The 23,493-nt window shown below is 44.3% G+C and overlaps 1 long non-coding RNA gene across 3 annotated transcripts in view; it reads left to right on the top strand.

Moving 5' to 3' along the window:
• Positions 1 to 23,493, top strand: part of LOC122809645 — a 1,890,825-nt gene that overhangs the window by 648,712 nt on the left and 1,218,620 nt on the right. For all 3 annotated transcript variants that reach the window (XR_006365935.1, XR_006365936.1, XR_006365934.1), the window contains one exon: positions 8,274 to 8,450. This is a non-coding gene — a long non-coding RNA (uncharacterized LOC122809645). The remainder of the gene's footprint in view (positions 1 to 8,273; positions 8,451 to 23,493) is intronic.

Here is a 23,493-nt window from a genome sequence, read left to right as displayed (position 1 = left end):
TCGGACCCAAAACCCGGACCACACCACAAAAGGAGGGGTGTATCCATATTCATAAAGGATACTCACACCTCCAGGTTGGTGGCAACGCTAAGCTTAGGAAACCATCCAGGTGCAACTAACCATAGGCAAAACTGCTCTACAAATTGTAGCATGCTACAGGCCACCCTCTCAAACTCAGGAACCCCACACAGCCTTCCTGAAGACACTGGAGGGTATAAATGTATCTCCAAACACCATCATATTGGGTGACTTCAACTACCGAATATAGACTGGGAACATTACTCAAGCCCTAACTTTCTAGCCCAACGGTTCCTGGAGTTCATAAATTCAAATGCCATGGAACAGCTAGTCACTGTTCCCACGAGAGGAGAAAATATACTAGATCTCATTGTCACAAACATGGGGACAAAATGCTCCACACCAGAAGTATATCCCTCATTGGTGAGAGCTGGACATGAACTAATCTCACTGGAAATCGACATCCCCGCCCCACCCCAAGCAAAAAGACCATAGTGAAGAACTTCTCTAAAGCAAACTTCACACTACTCAAGACTGGTGTGGTATCCTTCAAGGCCCCTGAGCCAGAGGAAACCACAACCCAAGCTGTGGGAGCCCTTACAAATGCCTTCTATGAACACCTCCAGGACTGTATGGATCAGGCAATCCCAAATAAAACCAAGACTCTTTCCACAAAGGGCAAACGTCCAGTCTGGTGGACCCCAGCCATTAACAAACTTTACAATAAGAGGAGAAAGCTATTACATGATAGAACAAAATCCATAAAAGGGAAGTCACCCTGATCATTATTAGTAAAAAATACGAGCACTCATAAAATCAACTAAGGCCAATTTTGAGAGAAAAATTGCCATGGATTCAAAGGACAATCATAAGGCCTTTTTCAGCTATGTTAGGAACCTGGGTGGAAACTCCCACATATGCTCAGAATTAGTCCAAAATGATACAAAAATCACTGAACCCACAGACATTGCCAACATACTGGCAGACAGGTTCAGTGCAAACTTCACCCCCCCGGCCCCTAAAGGAGAGATAACTATCCCAGCCGAGTGTAGCCTCCCGGACATCTCAAATGCGCAGGTGAAAGCTGCTCTCTCTAAAGCTAAAAACACAGCATCAATGGGACCGGATGGTGTCCCCGGCTGTGTGCTACACGAGCTAAATGAGGAATTAAACCCGCACATAAGGCAGCTGTTTAATCTCAGCCTTACCACAGGATACGTGCCCAAGGAGTGGCGCACGGCAACTGTGGTCCCACTCCACAAAGGCGGTGCCTCTACGGACCCTGGTAATTACCACCCCATAAGCTTAACAAGTCTAGTCTGCAAAGCTATGGAGAGGATCATAATGGAGCTCATAAACAAAGATATAGGGGACTTGCAGACATTGGACCCGACCCAGTTTGGCTTTGTCAAGGGAAGATCATGCCTTTTGAACTTGGTTGACTTCTTCGTAACAATCACCAAGGCCATTGATGAGGAAAGGCAGTCCATACAGCCTACCTTGACCTTGCAAAGGCTTTCGACACAATACCCCACTCGGGTATTGTAGAAAAACTTACCAGCTTAAATGTAAACCCATATGTCACAAGATGGGTTGCAAACTGGCTTAAAGACAGAACCCACAGGGTTAGAGTTGCTGGCGCTGTGTCAGACTCCAAGCCGGTCACAAGTGTTGTCCCACAGGGCTCGGTCCTTGGCCCCCTATTGTTTGGCATCTACTTCTCAGAAGTACAGGCCAACATGGGAGGACTTTGGCTGACAAAGTTTGCAGACGACTGCAAACTGGGCCATAGTGGAAAGTGCATCGGACACGGATATCCTTCAGAAGGGACTCACGGAAACAGATAGCTGGTGCCAGAGCCATGGCCTGAAGTTAAACGCCAAAAAATGTATAGTCATACCCTTCGGGAAAAACAAGGTAACCCCAAGCTACCATATAGGTGGCAATCCACTAAGCACAGAAGAGGTTATCAGGGACCTGGGGACCCAGGTTGACAGTGGCCTTTCTTTGACACTCACATTGCTAAAGTGGTTAGAAAGACCTTCTACATTGCCCACCTGATCATGAAGGGATTCACATCCAGATCTAGTGAGGTCATTGTTCCCCTGTACTCTTCACTTATCAGACCAATGATCGAGTACAATGCCCCATTCGGGATGTATCTCACCCGACATCTGCAGCAATTGGAGAGACCCCAAAAGTTCCTCACCAAAAGGATAAAGGGACTCCAAAATCTGTCATATGCTGCCAGATTGAAGAAACTCCAGCTCTATTCAGTCGCATACCGTCTGCTCAGAGGTGACATTTGCCTGACATACAAGGCCATGTCCAACCCGGAATTAATGGACATGCTCCACCTCAAAAAATCCAAATCCACCAAAACCACTAGAGCAAGCGACTTAAACCTTAGCACGGATATAAATAGGACGTGCTGGAGGGATAGATTTATCACTCAGAGACTCCCTATGCTGTGGAATAAAATCCCGGTCCATGTGAGGCAGAGCACCTCGCTGACTCTGTTCAAGAGAAATCTAGACCTGTGGATGGGAGATCGTAGGTTTACCCCAGGAATCATCTCTGTGTCACTGCTGGACAGAGGCACAACAAACTAATGGGCACAGTATTTTTTCATATAAGGGGTGGCGTAAGCCACAATAATTTGGGCTAGGCTTATAAATGCCTTAGGGCAGATAGCCTAGTATAAACCTATGAACCTATGAACCTATGTTGATTTCTGATTGTGTGGAAAATAGAGTTACAGGATTTATTGCATTCAGCAGAACAGGTTGGAAAGCATACTTTGCAATGTGGTTTTGATTCCTTGGAGGCCTCTTGTAGGGCCGCGTTACTGGATCTGTGATAAGAAGGCATGCCTGGCTCAAGGAGCAAAATCTGCCTGATCATGTTAAAGCTAAATTGTTGGATGCCCCTTTGCAGCATGATGCTCTGTTTGGTAATAAGGCAGAAGGGGTTTTAAAGAAAATGGAAGACAAAGCTAAATCTATGTAAACTGTAAAAGATTTCTTGCAAGTGCAGCCACCCAGGTTCAGTAGGCACTGGCCTACTAAATATTTGTCCTTTCCTGTGTCCAACAGAGCCTGTCAGGGCAAACCCAGGCGCTCAAAAGGCTCCAGATATCAATCACAGGGATCTTACAGGTCAAAGCAATGGGGTGCCTCCACCTCCAAATCTGGAGGTAACAAAGCACAACCCTACAGTATGCAGTCTCAATGACTTTCCTCTACCATCTCCAAGCACTTGTCTTTTGGCAGCCCCCTTGGGGGGAAAACTAGCACTTAATGCTCATAATTGGCAGTTAATAACCCAGGACAAGTGGGTATTAAACATAGTATCCCAGGGGTACAGATTTAATTTCCATACTTTGCCAGTTCCAAATGGATGGCCGGATCTGCCACAAAACCAGTGGGCAGAGGCCCAGAAACAAGTCATGTCCCTCATGGATATGGGGGCTATTCAACCAGTACCAGAAAAGGAAAAAGGACAAGGATTTTATTCAAGACTGTTCCTGGTACCCAGAAAAGACAATTCATATTGTCCAATACTGGACTTATCGATTCTGAACACGTTCCTGGACATTCCAAAATTCAAAATGTTGACTTTACAACAGCTACTGCCTATGCTAGGCAAGAATGCATGGTTAGTAACTCTAGACTTAAAAGAGGCATACCTGCATATCCCAATAAGGGAATCTTGCAGAAGATACCTGTTTCAAAGCAGGTTTTTTGCATTACCAATTCTCTGCACTGCCCTTTGGCGTATGTATTGCGCCCAGGGTCTTTACAAAGTGCCTAGCACCAGTAATTGCATTCTGCAGACAAAGAAACATCCAAATGTATCCTTATCTGGACAACTGTCTCATTCAGGCAGAGGACAAGGACACTCTTCTTCAACATCTGGTGTTTGTAAAAAGGCTTCTACCATGCCTAGGGTACACCATAAACGAAAAGAAATCTCAACTGGTACCCTCTCAAATAATTACATTCCTGGGTGCAAGCTTGAATACAACTGCCCAGATGACTTACCTCACGCCAGACAAACAAATACAATTGACAATATACTTCAGTCAAATGGCAACAAAAACCCAGTTATCTACAAGACAAATTCTGCAGGCTTTGGGGTTCATGGCATCCTGCATTCTACTAATTCCATATGCAAGACTGCATATGAGGAGACTTCAATGGTGCCTAAAAAGTTTATGGAGTCAACATTGTCACAGCCTGGAAACAATGATTCTTCTCATTTCCTGCCTACAACAGGAGTTTCTTTGGTGGGCAAAGACATGTCACCAAAACAAGGGACCGTCATTCACTCTACCCCCTGCCACCCAAACCCTAACTACAGACTCATCAGACTGTGCTTGGGGGGCCCACCAACCAAATGCATCTGCATATCAACCATAAAGAAATGCTAGCTGTTCAGAATGCTCTGACAGCCTTCAAGGACTTACTTCATCCAGGACAACTACTGATAAAGACGGACAACACCACAGTTATGTGGTACATAAGCAGGGGGTACCCATTCCTTCCCCCTTTGCAGACTAGCCATGGTCTTGTGGAACATAGCCTTGACTTACCAAATACATCTTCAAGCTCAATTCCTGCCAGGAAAGCAAAATACTCTGGCAGACGACCTAAGCAGAAATCTTATAGACCCACACGAATGGAAACTGGATCCACAAATCTTCAGCGTGTTAACATAGAAATGGGGAAGCCCAGACATAGATCTATTTGCTTCTCCCCAAAACTATCAGTTGGACAAATTCTGCACAAGAACTCTTCACAAAAAAGCATGGAAGGTGGACTCTCCAAGGTCTTACTAAAAGTCAGACAGGAAAAAACAAAAATGATTCTAATTGCTTCGGACTGGCCTCGCCAGCAATGGCACCCGCTTCTAAGGAATGTGGTCACACCTTCCACCGTGGTACTTGCCTCAAACACCTCATCTGCTGTCTCAGCAGAACTATCAAATTCTGCACACACAGCTTCAAACTCTGAATCTTGCAGCATGGCTAATCAACTAATAATTCCAACCACACCTCTCAGTAAACCTGTGATGGATGTAATTTTGGAAGCCAGAAGGCCTAGTACTAGAAAATCTTATGCTGATAAATGGAAGAGATTCTGTGCTTGGAACCAAGCACAAGGAATAGACACAGCAAGGCCCAATATTCCTCAGATTTTACAATACTTAACTGAGATGCTTGACAAGGGCCTATCCTTTTCTTCAATAAAAATCCATGCCTCTGCCATCTCGGCTCATTACAACACAGAGCCTCCCCTCTTTTCTCATCCACTGCTAAAACAGTATCTCAGAGAGGCCAAAAATTTAAGGCCTCCCAGGAGAGCACCAACTCCTGCATGGGACCTCAATTTTGTGGTGGAAAAACTCACCCTGCCTCCTTTTGAACCAGCAGCTACTGCGGATATAAAATTTCTATCTAGGAAGACAGCTTTTCTTTTGGCAGTCACTTCAGCTAGAAGGGTTTCGGAACTACAGGCTCTCATGGCAGTGGAGCCTTTCATTATATTTTACTCGGATAGGATGGCCCTCAGGACCAACCCTTCCTTTATGCCTAAGGTGGTATCCAGTGTGGCTCTTAACCAGACCATTCACCTGCCAACTTTTTTCCCAAATCCGCAGAACAAGGGGGAGCGGATTCGGCATTCATTGGATGTGCGCAGACAACTAAGATTCTACTTAAACAGGACAAAATCTCTAAGAAAGGCTGAGCAACTACTGGTAGCATTTGCTGCAGGATCAGAGTGGAAGGCTATATCAAAGCAAACTATTTCTAAATGGATATGCCACTGCATTCGTTTCTGCTATTTGCATCATGGTAAACCTGTGCCCAAGGGGATCAGATTCCCATTCCACCAGGGCTGCCTCTACTTCAGCAGCTTTTCTCAGAGTGGTCCCAACCAAAGGCCTTCTAGAAGTTGCTACTTGGAGCTCTGTTCATATGTTCACAAAGCATTGTCATGTACCTCTTTTCTCTAAATCTAGGGCGGGCTTTGCCACTGCAGTCCTGCAGGGCCTTATAGCTGCTCCTAACGCTGTTTAGTTCCATCCTCCCATCCATAGCTTTGGGATTCTACCCAAATGTAATGACTGCAACAGTGAAACACGAAGAACATAGTACCGTTGTATACACTTACCATAAATGTAGATGTTCGAGTGTATTCACTGTTGCAGTCCGGGTTACCCACCCGCCATCCCCCTTTCTATATCTTTTCTTTCCTTCGCTATACTCAAAAGCCTTTGTGGTGTATTTGCTTTTAGTTGAAGGTAAATTTTATGTTTCTAAGGTGCATTTATATATTTACAGTTTATTTATATATTTTTGCTCCCCATTTGGGAGGCACCTGACATCTGGGGCAAGAAAAACTGATTAAAATGGTGTCAGCTGCATGTTTTATACCCCTGATGACCTGACGTCATGGAAGAGGAGACAGCAACCGATGCAGAACCCAAGACTTTGTTATTCAGGCTGACTGAGGGCAACCTGCCAGCAGATTACCCAAATGTAATGACTGCAACAGTGAATACATTCGAACATCTACATTTATGGTAAGTGTACACAACTGTACTTTCCTCAGAGGGGCTTCTAATATCAGGCCTCCCAGAAGGCCTGCGACGCCACTCTGGGACCTGAATTATGTGTAAGAGAAACTAACCTTACCTCCTTTTGAACCTGCTGCTTCAACAGAATTGAAATACCTGTCTTGGAAGACTGCCTTCCTACTAGCTATCACCTCAGCCAGAAGGGTCTCGGAACTTCAAGCTGTCATGACTGTCTAGCCCTTCATATTTTTCCATGCAGGCAGAGTTTCCCTGAGGACTAACCCCTCCTTTATGGCCAAGGTGGTATCTGATGTGACCCTTAACCAGGCCATACACCTTCCCACCTTCTTTCCCAACCCTCAAAACAAAGGGGAAAGAATTCTACACTCACTAGATGTGCACAGACAACTCCGATACTATCTGGACCATACTAAGCCATTCAGGAAAACAGACCAGCTTCTTGTAAGCTTTGCCCCAGGGGCAGAGGGGAAGGCCATCTCCAAACAAACCATTTCCCAATGGATTTCACACTGTATCCATTTTTGCTGCAGACTACATGGGAAATCCATCCCTAAGTCTATCCGTACCCACTCCACTAGGGCAACCTCCACTTCCACTGCCTTCCTCAGAGGAGTACCTACCAAGGACATCTTGGAAGCGGCCACCTGGAGCTCTGTCCATACCTTTATAAAGCATTACCACCTACCTCTCTTTTCTAAGTCTAGGGCAGGGTTTGCCTCTGCAATTCTGGAGGGCCTCCTGACCTGTACGTAGGACTCAACCTATCCTTCCACCCTTTTCCTCAGCTTTGGGAATCCTCCCACAGGTGATGACTGCAACAGTGAAACATGAAGGACTTAGTACAGTTGTGTACACTTACCATAAATGTAGATGTTCAAGTGTATTCACTGTTGCAGTCTTGCCTTCCCTCCCTCCATCCCCATTTAACATCTTCCCCTAGGGGGACACTAACTTCCCAAGGTGGCTTTTAGCCACCAGGACCCCTTCTTTATTTTCCCTTGTGCTTCTGATGGGATAGGGCAAGAAAAACTGATGTAATGACGTTGGCTGCCTTGCTTTATAGCACTGATGACCTGACATCAAACTACAGGCGACGGCAGCCGACACACAAAAACATTGAATCTGGTATTTGGGCCGACCGAAGGCTACCACATCAGGGATAACCCACAGGTGATGACTGCAACAGTGAATACACTCGAACTTCTACATTTATGGTAAGTGTACACAGCTATACTTTCTCCCTTGATCATTAGGGACCCTTTAAATTGACACTGGTAGCCTCAGGCAGAGATCTTACTACTAAGCCACTGAGGTGCTCATTAACCAGTGTAAACATATAATTATGACCGTGATCCAAACCATGATATTTCTAAAACAAATTTGTCCTCTTAACCCTTTGGTTGTAACTGCATGGAGTCGTGTGATTCTTAACATGATTTAAGATTTTTGCAGACGAGGATGTGTAAAGTTAATGAGACCAGTGATGTTTTGAGAAGTACTTTTGTATTTAATAGTGTTTTGGAAGAGCTTCATTGTTCACATCGGTATAACTGTTTGTACAAACATTTAAGCAAGTAAAGCTGTAGTTGTTTTGCATGTACTTTTTAGTAATGTCTATCTTACTTCAACTACTAATGAAACTGTCTTATCAGTCCTGCCTTGTAGAAATCATGACAAAAGAAAAAAAAGCTGAACAAATATATGCTGGAACTCTTCTGAAGAAGGAACTCATAATCGTAGTGTGCTGATGTGACTGAATTTTGCAAACCTCTCTCCCACAAATATTCATAGCAGAAATCAAAACCACAGTTGAAGCTGACATTGAAAATGTAAGCAAAATGTAATTTTGAGGTTTTTCATTCTGCAGTGCTGTTTTATTTATCATTTCAGTTTTTATAAACACTGGTTTTATAGCTGATATTTTGCACAGTTTGGATAATTTGGCCTCAAAAACTTAAGGATTAAATGAGGTTTGCAGATTTTTTCCCATAGTTAAGATGGCAATAATAATATTCTTTTGTGGTTTTGAAGGCAAGTTGCTGTAATTATCATTTGTCAGTTTTAAACTTCCCATTTACTTCAGATTTATAGTTGGTTCAAAATTAAATTAGTTTCTTTAGTCCTAGTCAGTCGATATTGAAATGTCACACCACTTATGTACTTGGATTGAATTGGAAATAGTTTCAAGTGAAGATGTTCTTCGTGTTTCACTGTTGCAGTCATTACATTTGGGTAATCCTGCTGGCAGGTTGCCCTCAGTCGGCCTGAATCTCAGTCTTGGGTCCTGTGCCGGCTGCTTTCGCCCCTTTCCTGACGTCAGGTCGTCAAGGGTATAAAGGAAGCAGCCGACGCCATTTTTTTCAGTATTTCTTGCCGCGCGGTGCTCAAAGCAGAAGCAGTTCGCAAGTGCCGGTCGGCTGACTCCTGAGATTTTCGTGTTCGAGTTTCAGACCCGAAGTCTTCAATAAAGCTAAGTACCCCGTTGGGGAAACTTTTTTCTTGCTCCAGACCGATGTCAGAAAAAGTTAATAATTGTATTTCTTGTGGAAAGCAAATTCCTCATAAGGACTTTCATTCTTACTGCATTCCTTGCCTAGGCCCTGATCACAATGTTTCTGGTTGTCGGTTTTGTGCTAGATTTAACCAACGCATTATTAAGCGTCGGTATGATTTTGCTTTAAACTATTTTGGACACCGGTTTAATTATCCAGTAATGTCGTCGGATAGCCATCCGACTACCGGAGTTCACAAAAAACGCAAAGAAAAGGAGAGAGATAAACAACCGAGGTCCAAAACTGACGATGAAGCTTCTCTTAAGCCGGTCGCCGGTTCTTAGTGAGGCGCGTTCGCAGCCCCTGACGCCCGCTACTTTAGAGTCGCAGGCCGCTACTGACCCACACTTGGAGTCGGCTATGCCACTGGAAACTCAAGGTATTGGAGCCTCGGACACTATTCCCTCAGATGGGTCCGGAGCCACTGAGCAGGCACCGGCGTCTGAGGGTGTATTCAGACCTAAACATCTTTACATTAACCCGACTACAGCTTCAAAGGCAAAGACTAAAGCACCTTCTAAAGCAAAGAAACAGACTCAAGAGCCACGTGGCCAGGCCTCTATGCCCAAACAACAGATGCTCAAAATGGCCGAAGACTTGATTACCTTGATCAGGGGTTCCCATCCCCCACCAGATAAGAGGCCTAGGCAAGAGACTGACTATGAATCTTCAGTTCAGGTTTCTATTTCTTCTGATTCCTCCTCTGATCAGGAATATTCCTTCCCCCCTATGAGGATTCTGATGCTGAAGAATCTATACCTTCAGGTTCTCCTCCAGAGGACTATTCTTTTGGGGAAACCTTGCATACCACGAGGGAGCATTTCCACTGGGAGAGCCAAGATTTTTCAGAATTTAAAAAGAGACTCAGGGATTTCCTTTTACTACCTCAACACAGGCCTCTAGCCATTCCACCTGTGTTAGACATTGTGGATGATGTGTTTTCGGAGTCTAGCCTGACCCCTGACTCCTTACCCCCATCTCCTGTTAAGCCTGACAGATATTACAGGGTTCCTGACTCTCATCAATTCCTTTTTAAAAACCATGCTGCTGACCCTGAAACTATTTCACAGGGTCCCAAAGGAGTTAAGGCTTCCGCTGCAAAAAACCCTACCCCCTCTGACAGGGATTCTAGGGCACTGGATAGATGGGGGAAAAAAGGTTTACACATCTGCTACCTTGGCTATAAGGGCCTTAAACTGTCAGTTTCATATGCTCAAATATCAGCAACATGTCATGGCATTGCTTAAACAGAAAATGTTGTTAAACTCTGAATGTGCAGAAAACAAGGAAATGCAGGATTTATTTCATGCAGCTGCACAAGTTGGAAAGCATACTTTGCAATGTGGTTTTGATTCTTTGGAGGCCTCCTGCAGGGCCGCAGTTAGGGGTTCTGTAATTAGGAGGCATGCTTGGTTAAAGGAACAAAATCAGCCTGATCATGTTAAAGTTAAATTATTAGATGCACCTTTACAGCATGATACTTTGTTTGGTGTTAAGGCAGAAGAGGTGTTAAAGAAAATGGAGGACAAAGCTAAATCTATGCAAACTGTCAAAGATTTTTTTACAAGTACAGCCACCTAGGTTTAATAGACATTGGCCTACAAAGAAATGGCCCTTTCCTGTGTCAGACAGACCTCAAAGGGGCAGATCCAGATGCCCTAGAGGCAGATCCCAGGCGCAAGGTTCATACAGGTCAAAGCAATGGGGTGGTGTTCATCGTGCATACAGCTGCAGTAATCACAGATGGGTTTTCTGCCGTCAGGCAGGTCCTCGATCGGCCGAATTCCAAAGTCTAGGTCCGGCGTCGGTTGCTGTCGCTTTCTTTCCTGACGTCAGTGAGGCAGGGGTATATAAGACACAGCCAACGCCATTTTCTTCAGTTTTTTTTGCCGCACGGTGCCCGAAGCAGAAGTAGTTCGCAAGTGCCGGTCGGCCAGCTCCTGAATTTATGAAAAATTGGAAACCGAAGTCTTCATTAAAGCTAAGTACCCTGTTGGGGAAACCTTTCTTGCCTCAGACCGATGTCAGAAAAAGTTAACAATTGTATTTCTTGTGGGAAGCAAATACCGCATAAGGATTTCCATTCCCCCTGCATACCTTGTTTAGGCCCAGACCACGACGTCTCGGGCTGTCGCTTTTGCGCTACTTTCAATAAAAGCACTATTAAGCGTCGGGCGGAGTTCGCCCAACACTTTTTTGGTAAAGCCTTTGATTATAAAATGTCGTCGGAGACTCTGACTACCTTTTTGTCCAAAAACCGCAAGGACAAGGACAGACACGCGAGGCCCGCGGTCCCCACCGACACCACGCCAAAACCAGCTACATGTGGTCCGGTTCTCAGCGAGACGCCTATGCAGTCCCTGACTACCGACGACACTTTTTTGGCGGTGTCTTCTGTAACCGAGACCGCAGGTACCTCGGCCCATACCCAGACTACAACCACCGAATCCACTGTGAGCGTTGAGCCTCCTAATGTGGACAGGTCCACTTCCACCCATGGAGTCTTTAGACCCTCATCTTCCTTTTCCATTAAGGCCTTTACTAAGTCCAAATCAGCCAGGCATCCCAAGAGGCCTGTTGCACAGGGCCCATCCCCAGGCCCCATGCCTAAAAAGCAGATGCTTAAAATGGCTGAGGATTTAATTACTCTTATCAGGGGTTCCCAACCCCCTCCAGGCAAGAGACCCAGAGTGGCGGAAGATTCTCCCTCTTCTGATCAGGGCTCCATTTTTTCAGAACATTCTGATGTAGAGGAACACTCTTACTCCCCTTTTGAAGATTCTGATGCAGAGCAGTCCATTCCTTCTGTATCTCCTCCTGAGGATTTTTCTTTTCGGGAAACCTTGCACACCTTGAGGGAACACTTCCATTGGGAAGGCCAAGACTTTTCTGATTCCAAGAAAAGACTTAGGGAATTTCTTTTGTTACCTCAACACAGACCTCTGGCGATACCTCCTGTCTTGGACGTACTTGATGATGTTTATTCGGAGGCTTGCCTTAATCCGGATTCCCTGCCTCCTGCCCCAGTCAAGCCTGATAGGTACTACAGAGTTCCTAACTCTTACCACTTTCTTTACAAAAGCCATAATGCTGACCCTGAAACCATTTCTCAAGGCCCCAAGGGAATGAAGGCCTCTACTGCTAAGAATCCACTACCTTCAAAGAGAGTCAAGATCCTTAGAAAGGTGGGGAAAAAGGTATATACCTCGGCCACCCTAGCCATGAGGGCCTTAAATTGTCAGTTTCATATGCTTAAATATCAGCAGTTTCTGTTATCACAATTAAGAAATAAAATGTCTCAACCTGAACAACCAGATTTGAAGGAGTTGCAGGATATGATGCATAGTGCAGAACAAGTGGGTAAACACACCTTACAATGTGGCTATGATGCCCTAGAGGCCTCAAGTAGAGCTGCTGTTACAGGATCAGTCATTCGTAGACATGCATGGCTTAGGGAACAAATCTTGCCTGATCATGTGAAAGCTAAACTACTAGATGCTCCTTTACAAAAGGATGTGCTATTTGGTACTAATGCTGAGGAGATACTACGGAAAATGGAAGAAAAGCCAAATCTATGCAAACTGTCAAAGCTTTTCTACAGGTTCAACCACCACGTTTTAGCAGAAATTGGCCTTCTAAAAACTGGTCCTTTCCAGCCACGGACAAGCCCCAAAGAGGTAGATACAGGCACAAGGGGCAGAGGGCAATCACAAGGATCATATAGAGGCAGGCAATGGCAAACTCCAGCACCAAGAGGTGGCGAAGACAGTGCACAACAATACAGGAAACAAACCCAATGACTTCCTCCTTTCCATGCCAAGCAAGTCTCAGCTGGCAGCACCCTTGGGAGGAAAGCTGGCATTATTTACAAGAAATTGGCATATTGTCACAACAGACAAATGGATCCTGGACGTTATAAACAGAGGCTACAGATTTCATTTTCACACTCTCCCAAAAGAGAGGCATGCCAAACCTGCCACACAATCAAAGGGCAGAGGCACAACTACAAATTTCAAAGCTCATAGACATGAAAGCTATTCAAGAGGTACCTACTCACGAACAAGGTCAAGGTTTTTATTCCAGGCTATTTCTGGTACCAAGGAAAGGAACCGACTGGAGACCCATTTTGGACTTATCCATCCTAAACACATTCTTACTGCACCAAAATTCAAGATGCTCACATTACAGCAGCTTCTTCCCATGCTGGGCAAGGAGTTTTGGCTGGTAACATTGGACCTCAAGGAGGCATACCTGCATGTCCCAATCAGACAAAGCTGCAGAAGATACCTCAGATTTCTTGCAGGTTCAATCCACTATCAATTCTCTGCATTGCCCTTTGGCTTATCTACTGCGCTCAGAGTATTCACGAAATACCTGGCATCAGTAATTGCCTACTGCAGACTTCAAGGGATACAAATTTATCCTTATTTGGACGACTGCCTGATCCAAGCGGACAGCAAGCACATACTTCTGGAACATCTGGCTTATGCAACACGGTTACTGAATTCTCTGGGATACACAATCAACAAAGAGAAATCCAGGCTAACACCATCTCAGAAAATAACTTTCCTGGGTGCCAACTTGGACACAAACACCCAGATGGCCTATCTTACGCCAGAAAAACAGGGGCAACTAACTCACTACTTCAAAACACTAGCAAATTGTACCAGGCTAACTGCAAGGAAAATCCTGCAGGCTCTGGGCTTCATGGTATCTTGCATTCTTTTAATCCCATGTGCAAAGTTGCATATGAGGAAACTTCAATGGTACCTAAAAAAACCTATGGTCTCAACACAGCCACAGTTTGGAAACAATAATACCAATAATTCCATGTTTGCAAAAGGAATTTCTATGGTGGGCCCAAGCATGTCAAACAAACACAGGTCTCCCATTCTGCAAGCCTCAAGCAAATCAAGTCATCACAACAGACGCCTCAGATTACGCCTGGGGCGACATGACAGACAGGTGCATTCAGGGCAAATGGTCCCAAAAGGAAAAGCACCTTCACATCAATCAAAAAGAAATGCTAGCAGTGATAAATGCAATTACAGCTTTCAAGGACCTCCTGCATCCAGGACAATTATTGATAAGAACAGACAACACCACAGTAATGTCGTACATAAACAAACAAGGAGGAACACATTCATACCCCCTGTGCAGACTAGCCATGACTCTTTGGAACTTGGCTCTGGAATGGCAAATCGAACTTCAAGCACAGTACTTGCCAGGCTTGGAAAACACGCTGGCAGACAATCTAAGCAGAAATATGACAGATCCACACGAATGGAAGTTGCATCCTCAAGTGTTTACAAAGATAATCCAAGTGTGGGGGAGGACAGACATAGATCTCTTCGCCTCCCACAGGAATCATCAATTGGAAAAGTTTTGTTCAAGGACCTTTCATCCAAAGGCCTGGAAAGTGGACGCCCTTTCATTCAGTTGGACAGCATGGACAGTTTACGCTTTCCCACCTCTGCCTCTTCTGCCCAAGGTGCTCTTGAAAGCAAGAGCAGACAGACCAAAGATGATACTGATTGCTCCAGACTGGCCAAGACAACACTGGTGCCCACTCCTGAGGAGCCTAACACATACTCCTCCCTGGCCCCTACCCCTAATGCCTCTTCTGCTGACTCAGCACAGCTACAAAACTCTTCACAGTCAGCTGAAAACACTCAATCTCGCTGCATGGAAAATTCCTTAACACCACAACAGACCCTACTCCCCAAAGAGGTGCAGGATGTCATTTTGGAGGCCATCTACTAGAAAGGCTTACTCTGCAAAATGGAAACGGTTTTGCTCTTGGAATGAGAAAAAAGGCCAGGACGCTAGAAAACTGAATTTGCCTCAGGTATTACAGTATCTAGCTGAGCTGCTGAACAGTGGACTTTCATTTTCCTCCATAAAAATCCATGCCTCAGCCATTTCTGCAGAATTCAACACGGATCCACCCGTATTCTATCACCCACTCTTAAGACAGTTCCTCAGAGGGGCTAAGAATATAAGACCACCAAGGAAACAACCAGTGCCAGCCTGGGATCTTAATTACATTCTAGAAAAATTAACATTGCCTCCCTTTGAACCAGCTGCCTCAACAGATTTGCAATATTTGTCCTGAAAAACAGCTTTCCTTCTGGCCATTACCTCAGCTCGTAGGGTTTCAGAACTACAAGCCCTCATGGCTGTGCAGCCCTTTCTCATCTTCCATCAGGACAGGGTTTCCCTTCGAACCAACCCGTCATTTATGCCTGAAGTGGTATCCAGGGTAGCTTTAAATCAAGCCATACACTTACCTACCTTTTACCCCAATCCTCAAAACAAAGGGGAAAGGCTGCTACACTCCTTAGACATCCATAGAGAGCTACGTTATTATTTGGCCAGAACAAAGCCTTTCAGGAAATCAGAACAACTTTTTGTGTCCTATGCTGTAGGAGCTCAAGGGAAGCCAGTTACCAAACAGACAATTTCAAAATGGATAGGCCACTGCATACGGTTTTGTTACTCCTATCATGGAAAATCTGTCCCTACAGGCATCAGATCCCACTCCACCAGGGCCACAGCTACCTCTACAGCCTTCCTCAGAGGAGTTCCTACCAAAGATATTTTGGAGGCAGCCACTTGGAGTTCTGTGCATACCTTCACAAAACACTACCACCTGCCTTTATATTCCAAAACTAGAGCAGGCTTTGCCACTGCTGTGTTGCAGGGCATTCTGGCTCATCCCAGTTCCACCTAGTGCCTACCACCCTGTGCGTAGCTTTGGGATTCTACCCATCTGTGATTACTGCAGCTGTATGCACGATGAACATAGTACAGTTTTGTACCTACCATAAATGTAGATGTTCGAGTGCTAATACAGCTGCAGTACAGTTTTCCCTCCCTCCTTCCCCTCTTGGTAAAGGCCTAGGGCCTAACCCCTCTTCATACAACCTGATTGGGTTATCCTTCTATGGTATATTTGCTTGCAACTACTGATTTTTGATTATATTGCATTGCATGTATATAAATATAATTTATGTATTGCCTTCCTACTGGGGGCACCTGACATCTGGGGCAAGAAAGACTGAAGAAAATGGCATCGGCTGTGTCTTGTATACCCCTGCCTCACTGACGTCGTGAAAGAAAGCGACAGCAACCGACGCCGGACCTAGACTTTGGAATTCGGCCGACCGAGGACCCGCCTGACGGCAGAAAACTCATCTGTGATTACTGCAGCTGTATTAGCACTCGAACATCTACATTTATGGTAGGTACAAAACTGTACTTTTCTACCTCCAAAGTTGGAGAAGACAAATCACAGCCATACAGGAAACAGTCCCAGTGACTTCCCCCTGCTGGCACCGAGCACTTATCTCCTGGCAGCACCCTTAGGGGGAAAATTAGCACTTTTTTCTCAAAATTGGCGCATTATAACCCAGGACAAGTGGGTTCTAAATATAGTGTCACAAGGCTACAAGTTCAATTTCCATACTCTGCCAAAGGCAAACGACTGGCCAGATCTCCCAAAAAAACAGTGGGCAGAGGCTCAAAAACAAGTCTCATCCCTCATGGATATGGGGGCCATTCAACAAGTACCAGAGCAAGAGTAGGGACTAGGTTTTTACTCAAGACTGTTCTTGGTACCCAGAAAGGACAAGGCCTGGAGGCTAATACTGGATATATCTATTCTGAACACATTTCTGGATATACCAAAATTCAAAATGTTGACTTTGCAGCAGCTTCTGTCCATGCTTGGCAAGAATGCTTGGCTTGTGACTTTAGAAATAAAAGAGGCATACCTGCATGTCCCAGTCAGACAATCATGCAGAAGATACCTCAGATTCAAGGCTGGCTCAATGCATTACCAATTCTCCGCACTGCCCTTTGGCTTATCTACTGCACCCAGGATCTTTACAAAGTGCCTGGCACCAGAAATTGCATTCTGCAGACAAAGAGGGATACTAATATATCCTTACTTGGATGACTGTCTAATTCAAGCAGAGAATAAGGACATTCTTCTACAGCATCTGGCATTTGTGAAAAGAATTCTAACATGCCTAGGGTACACAGTCAACGAAAAGAAATCAAAACTAGTACCCTCTCAAGAGATAATATTCTTGGGTGCAAGCTTAAATACAACTGCCCAGATGGCTTATCTCACGCCAGACAAACAAAGGCAACTGACTACCTATTTCAAAATGTTGGCAACAAAGGCCCAGTTATCTGCAAGAAAAATTCTGCAGGCTTTGGGCTTCATGGCATCCTGCATCTTACTAATTCCATATGCAAGACTGCATATGAGGAAACTTCAGTGGTACCTAAAGACTCAACATTGCCACAGCCTGGAAACAATGATTACTCTCATTCCCTGCCTGCAACAGGAATTTCGATGATGGGCGAAGGCTTGTCACCAGAACAAGGGACAGCCATTCACATTACCCCCAGCCAGGCAAACACTAACAACAGATGCTTCAGATTATGCCTGGGGGGCCCACATGGCAGGAAGATGCATTCAGGGCACATGGTCCTCAAACCAAATGCATCTACATATCAATAAAAAGGAGATGTTAGCTGTTAAAAATGCCCTGACAGCCTTCAAGGACCTACTTCATCCGGGACAATTACTGATAAAGACAGACAACACCATGGTCATGTGGTATATAAACAAGCAGGGGGGCACACATTCTTACCCCCTTTGCAGACTAACCATGACTTTGTGGGACACAGCATTGACTTACCAAGTACATCTGCAGGCACAATTCCTGCCAGGAAAGGAAAACACTCCGGCAGACGAACTAAGCAGAAACCTCATGGGTTCCCACGAGTGGCAGCTGGATAACATGATAAAAAGGAAATGGGGATGCCCGGACATAGATCTGTTTGCCTCCCCTCACAACTACCAACTAAAAAGATTCTGCACAATGGTCATGTGGTATATAAACAAGCAGGGGGGCACACATTCTTACCCCCTTTGCAGACTAACCATTACTTTGTGGGACACAGCATTGACTTACCAAGTACATCTGCAGGCACAATTCCTGCCACGAAAGGAGAACACTCTGGCAGACGAACTAAGCAGAAACCTCATGGGTCCCCACGAGTGGCAGCTGGATAACATGATAACAAGGAAATGGGGATGCCCGGACATAGATCTATTTGCCTCCCCTCACAACTACCAACTAAAAAGATTCTGCACAAGGACTTATCACAGACAAGCATTGAAAGTGGACGCCCTATCTTTCAACTGGAAAAACCTGTCAGTATGTGCCTTTCCTCCACTGCCTCTCCTCCCCAAGGTACTCCTAAAGGTCAGACAGGAAAAGCCAAAGATGATACTGATTGCCCCCAGATTGGCCACGCCAGTACTGGTATCCAATCCTAAGGAACTTGTCTCAATGCCCAGCTTGGACCTTACCTCAAATACCTCACCTACTGTCCCAGCAAAACAATCAGATCCTGCACAGCCAACTCAGTACTTTAAACCTGGTAGCATGGCGGATAATGTAGTCATACAAAACACACCTCTCAGTAAAGCTGTGATGGATGTCATTTTGGAAGCCAGAAGGCCTAGTACTAGAAAATCTTATATTGAAAAATGGAAGAGATTCTGTGCTTGGAACCAGGCACAAGGAACTGATACAGCTGTTCCAAATATTCCTCAGATTTTGTGATGCTTAACTGAGATGCTGGACAATGGCCTATCTTTTTCATCATTTAAAATTCATGCCTCTGCCATTTTGTCTCATTACAATACAGAGCCACCAATCTTTTCTCATCCTTTACTAAAGCATTACCTCAGAGGAGCCAAAAATGTAAGGCCTCCAAGGAGATCACCAATGCCTGCATGGGACCTCAACTATGTCTTGCCACTTTTTGAGCCAGCTGCTACTGCTGACATAAATTTTTTATTTTGGAAAACAGCTCTGCTCCTAGCAATAACTTTTGCAAGACGGATTTCAGAGCTACAGGCACTCATGGCTGTGGACCCTTTTATCATGTTTTATCTAGACAGGGTCTTTCTGAGGACAAACCCAACATTTATGCCTAAGGTGGTGTCCAGTGTGGCTCTTAACCAAGCTATTCATCTGCCAACTTTTTATCCAAATCCACAGAACAAGGGGGAGAGAATTCTGCATTCTTTGGACGTACACAGACAGCTTAGATTCTACTTGGACAGAACCAATGTTTTCAGGAAGACAGAGCAATTACTAGTGGCATATGCTGCAGGATCACAAGGAAAGGCTATCTCAAAGCAGACTATTTCAAAGTGGATAGGCCACTGCATTCGTTTCTGCTATTTACACCATGGCAAGCCAGTGCCTAAGGGCATTAGGCCACATTCAACCAGAGCTGCAGCCACTTCAGCAGCCTTTCTCAGGGGAGTACCAACCAAAGACATATTAGAGGCTGCTACTTGGAGTTCAGTGCACACCTTTACACAGCACTATCATCTGCCACTCTACTCTAAATCCAGGGCAGGCTTTGCCACTGCAGTTCTGCAGGGCCTCATAGCCGCTCCTAATGCTGTTTAGCTCCAGCCTCCCAACCATAGCTTTGGGACTCTTCCCAAATGTAATGACTGCAACAGTGAAACATGACGAACATAGTACAGTTGTGTACACTTACCATAAATGTAGATGTTCGAGTGTATTCACTGTTGCAGTCCAGGTTACCCACCCGCCATACCCCCTTTTTTTCTGCTGGAACTTTTCTTTCCTTCTCTGATTTATACAACCTATGTGGTGTATTTGCTTGTAGATGAATGTAAAGTTTATATTGGTGTATGTATTTTTAGATATATATATATCTATATATATCTATATATATATATATATATATATATATATATATATATATATATAAATTTTGGCTACCCTTTTAGGGGGCACCTGACATCTGGGGCAAGAAAAACTGAAGAAAATGGCGTCGGCTGCTTCCTTTATACCCCTGACGACCTGACATCAGGGAGGGGGCGACAGCAGCCGGCGCAGGACCCAAGACTTTGAGATTCAGGCCGACTGAGGGCAACCTGCCTGCAGGATTACCCAAATGTAATGACTGCAACAGTGAATACACTCGAACATCTACATTTATGGTAAGTGTACACAACTGTACTTTCTTGCTGCATTAGTAAAGTAGGTGACATACTGCCATCAGACCAGTGTTTACTTTGGTCAGATTTTTTATCAAAGCTGGCAAACCTATATCCCTGTGTGTTCTTTCCAGGTGTGTCTGCTGACCATCAAGTCTTCCCCTGTCAGCTAAACCCATTAATTTCTCCATTTCTGGACATCCCCCAGTGAGGAGAAAGAATTGGCCAAACAAAACTGTGGTTCATGCACTCATTGGCATCCCTGGCTTCAATAAAGATATTTTTATTTTTAGCCTAACTCCTCCCATATCACAACATGTACCATAGTTCCATTCCTGATGTGGATGAATGCTGCCATGCACTTGTGATGAGAGCTACCACTGAAGTGGCTAGGTGACAGAATGCTTGTCTTTGATACCACTTCTTGCAGTATTACCCTGTCTGCTGAGGGGTTGTAGCATTGGATGGCCCTGGACCACACTGCCCCCCTCCAAGGATGGGTACATATATCCTCCAGTGCTAGATTTGACAAGCACCCTGGCTGCTAATTGGTCTCAGGTCACCTGGGTTTTAATTCTGTATGGCACTGGAACTGGCAAAGCCATCTGGCTTCTGTCTGTGCTCAACGGCAAAACCTTTTTCCCTAACGTCTAGGTGGAATCATTTAGTTTACACTCTGCTTTCCTCAGTCCTTTTTGCTTCTTTAGTCTGATCATTTTACAGCTCCTTCATAGGTCTATGTGTGAAATTCATTGGGCATTGTTGTTAAGTTCCTGCAAAGATGGCCATACTAGTTGTGATCTCTGAGCCTGAGTTCTGCAGAAATGAACCAAAGAATCCAAAAACAGTCTGCAAAGCAAGCCGATTGGAAAACAACAAGAAGGGGGAGGGGGAGGAAATGTCAGAAAATCCAATAAAAATGGACGAAGAAAAGAGGAGAAAATTTTACAAAATGTTGGATGGAGTAACAGAAGATACTACGTCAGTGTCAGGCCAGTAGGCAACAGTGGAAAAATACTGGTGGGAAGTAGTGAAAACCAGGATTAGATAAGAGAGGTGTCTAACAAGATGCTTGGAAAAAAGTGAATGTAGTGGAGATAGACATCAGCAGGCTAACAGAATAAGTTGGCAACCAGGAAAATTATTGCAAGGGGCGAATTCAGAGGTGGCAGGAATACTTGAAACTATCGCCAGTGAGAATCTGATTGGGTTTTTCAAATTGTATAACAGCTAGGACCACCAGGGGACATGAACTGTAATCTTGATAGAGTTTATTTTCTAGGGGAAATCATGACAGTAGGGAGGCATGTGTTCAACACAGAAGACTTACCGTTAACAGTAAGCAACAAATAAACTCAGGACCAGGACAGAACAAAGCTGAGGAACATGTTTAATTATTTCTCAGTCTTGTATAAAATAAGGAAAATATATCACTCCTCGTGAGATGAACTTTAAATAGTGGACTATGTTTCACACACTCAGTATCTTATGGTTTATGGAAGGGGTTGGAAAATGTCTCCGACAAGCTTAAAGGAAGTGGAAGTACTCAATAAAAGTGTAATGAATGAGAACAAGACTACCGAATGCATGGAGATAGGATGAAAAAGGAACAAAAGATGAAGTTAGTGAACACAACATGCGGACAAGAAAGGATGAGAGACTTTTAGAAGCAAGCAGCACCATTCATGTACGTAGAGAAAAGGAGAACTGCATCAGCTTGGGAATGAAGAGGTGGCAGAAAGATACACAGGAATGGTCCATATTCCACTCAGAGTGTTAAGTCAAGAGGTCCCTGGGGAGATTTAAGGAATGCAAAATTAAAAAAACATTGAAAAGGCAACATGCAAAGGAGTAGGAGCAGATAATTGGGACAAACCATTGACATGAGGTCTTGTTAGGCAAGAAGGAGGTTACAGCAGCAACCAAGAAAGGAAGAATAAAAATAATTTTCAATGAAAGGAGTGTAAAGGGTAACATAGACTGGGATGAATGAGTAGGCTTTACAAATAAAGAGCTCACTTAAGCTCAGATTGGACTTGTAGCAGTGAAGCAATGAATCCAGCAACAGATTCAGAGGTAAGAAGCACAGTGTTTGGATAAGTGTAAAAGGCACAGTGCATAGGAGACAAATCCAAAATAACATTTCAAAAGTCAAAAAAAAGGGAGATTAAAAAAAAACTCAAAAGACAGAAACAGGCAACACAAGTGACAAAAATTAACTTGAAAAGACCGAGCATTGCTAATGCTTAACTGTATTTATAAGGTGAGGGAACCAAATCACAGTAGTTTTTTTTGCCCGTTTGGTGCTGCGGTAGCGTTGTCGCCTCACAGCAAGACGTTGTCGCGTTCTATTCTCAGCTAGAGTGTCTTCTGTGTGGAGACATGCATGAATGGGCGTGCCTTCTTTGAAGGTTGTGCGTCAGGGCTGGTAACTCGGCACGTAAAAATCCACTACCAAACATTAGCGGACCGAAGTTCTGCTGTGGCAACCCCTAACCGGGATAAGCCGAAAGAAACAACAACATTAAAAGTCTTACTACCTTGCATTGTATTTTGGGTTCCTATCACGAAATCGAACAGGCTGAGGAGCAAACTGCTTTAACATCGGAAATGCCAGTCATCAATGTGTTTTTTTGTGAGGTTGCTGTACAGTGAAAATCAGAAAATTTCCCCTTTCCTCACTATAGTGCGATCTCTGAGTTGGTATATATAATTAACGGGGGAGCGATTTCCAGGTATGGCATTTTTGATGTTTAATCCATTCGCTCTCCGGTCGTTTCGCTCTCATAATATAGACCCTTGTATTTCAGTTGTCTGTTGAATAAACCTTCATTTTATGTCTTGCTGGAAAGTATTCTCTCTATATTTTTCTAAAAGAAGAGTTAATTTAGACCAGTATTTATAATTAATCACATAAGAATTTGCTGTTATTAGAAAAGAGTTGATCACCTTGTAAACTATGGGGATTACTTCAGTGCATTATGTAAATAAGGAGGTGAGTTTTTTCCATTTTCTTGTAGTTATTTTCCTTACTGTTGCCAAGTGGGACAGAGGAAGACGTCAGTGGCCTTTATTTGGACAAGATGGGTTTGGAACATTGTATGTAGTACAAGACAATTTGATATTTCAAATGTGTCCATCTGTAAAAATGGGTATAATTGATTGGAAATTATTCCAGACCTTAGACATTAAGGTGCATTTAAAAAATTATGATCCCAGTCTGCTTTAACTTGTATGTTGCATTTCTAGCAG

Source organism: Protopterus annectens, chromosome 8.part0 (genome assembly GCF_019279795.1).
Source record: "Protopterus annectens isolate FY-2018-M chromosome 8.part0, PAN1.0, whole genome shotgun sequence".
Classification (NCBI taxonomy): Eukaryota; Metazoa; Chordata; order Ceratodontiformes; family Protopteridae; genus Protopterus; species Protopterus annectens.
This window is presented reverse-complemented; position numbering and strand designations above follow the sequence as displayed.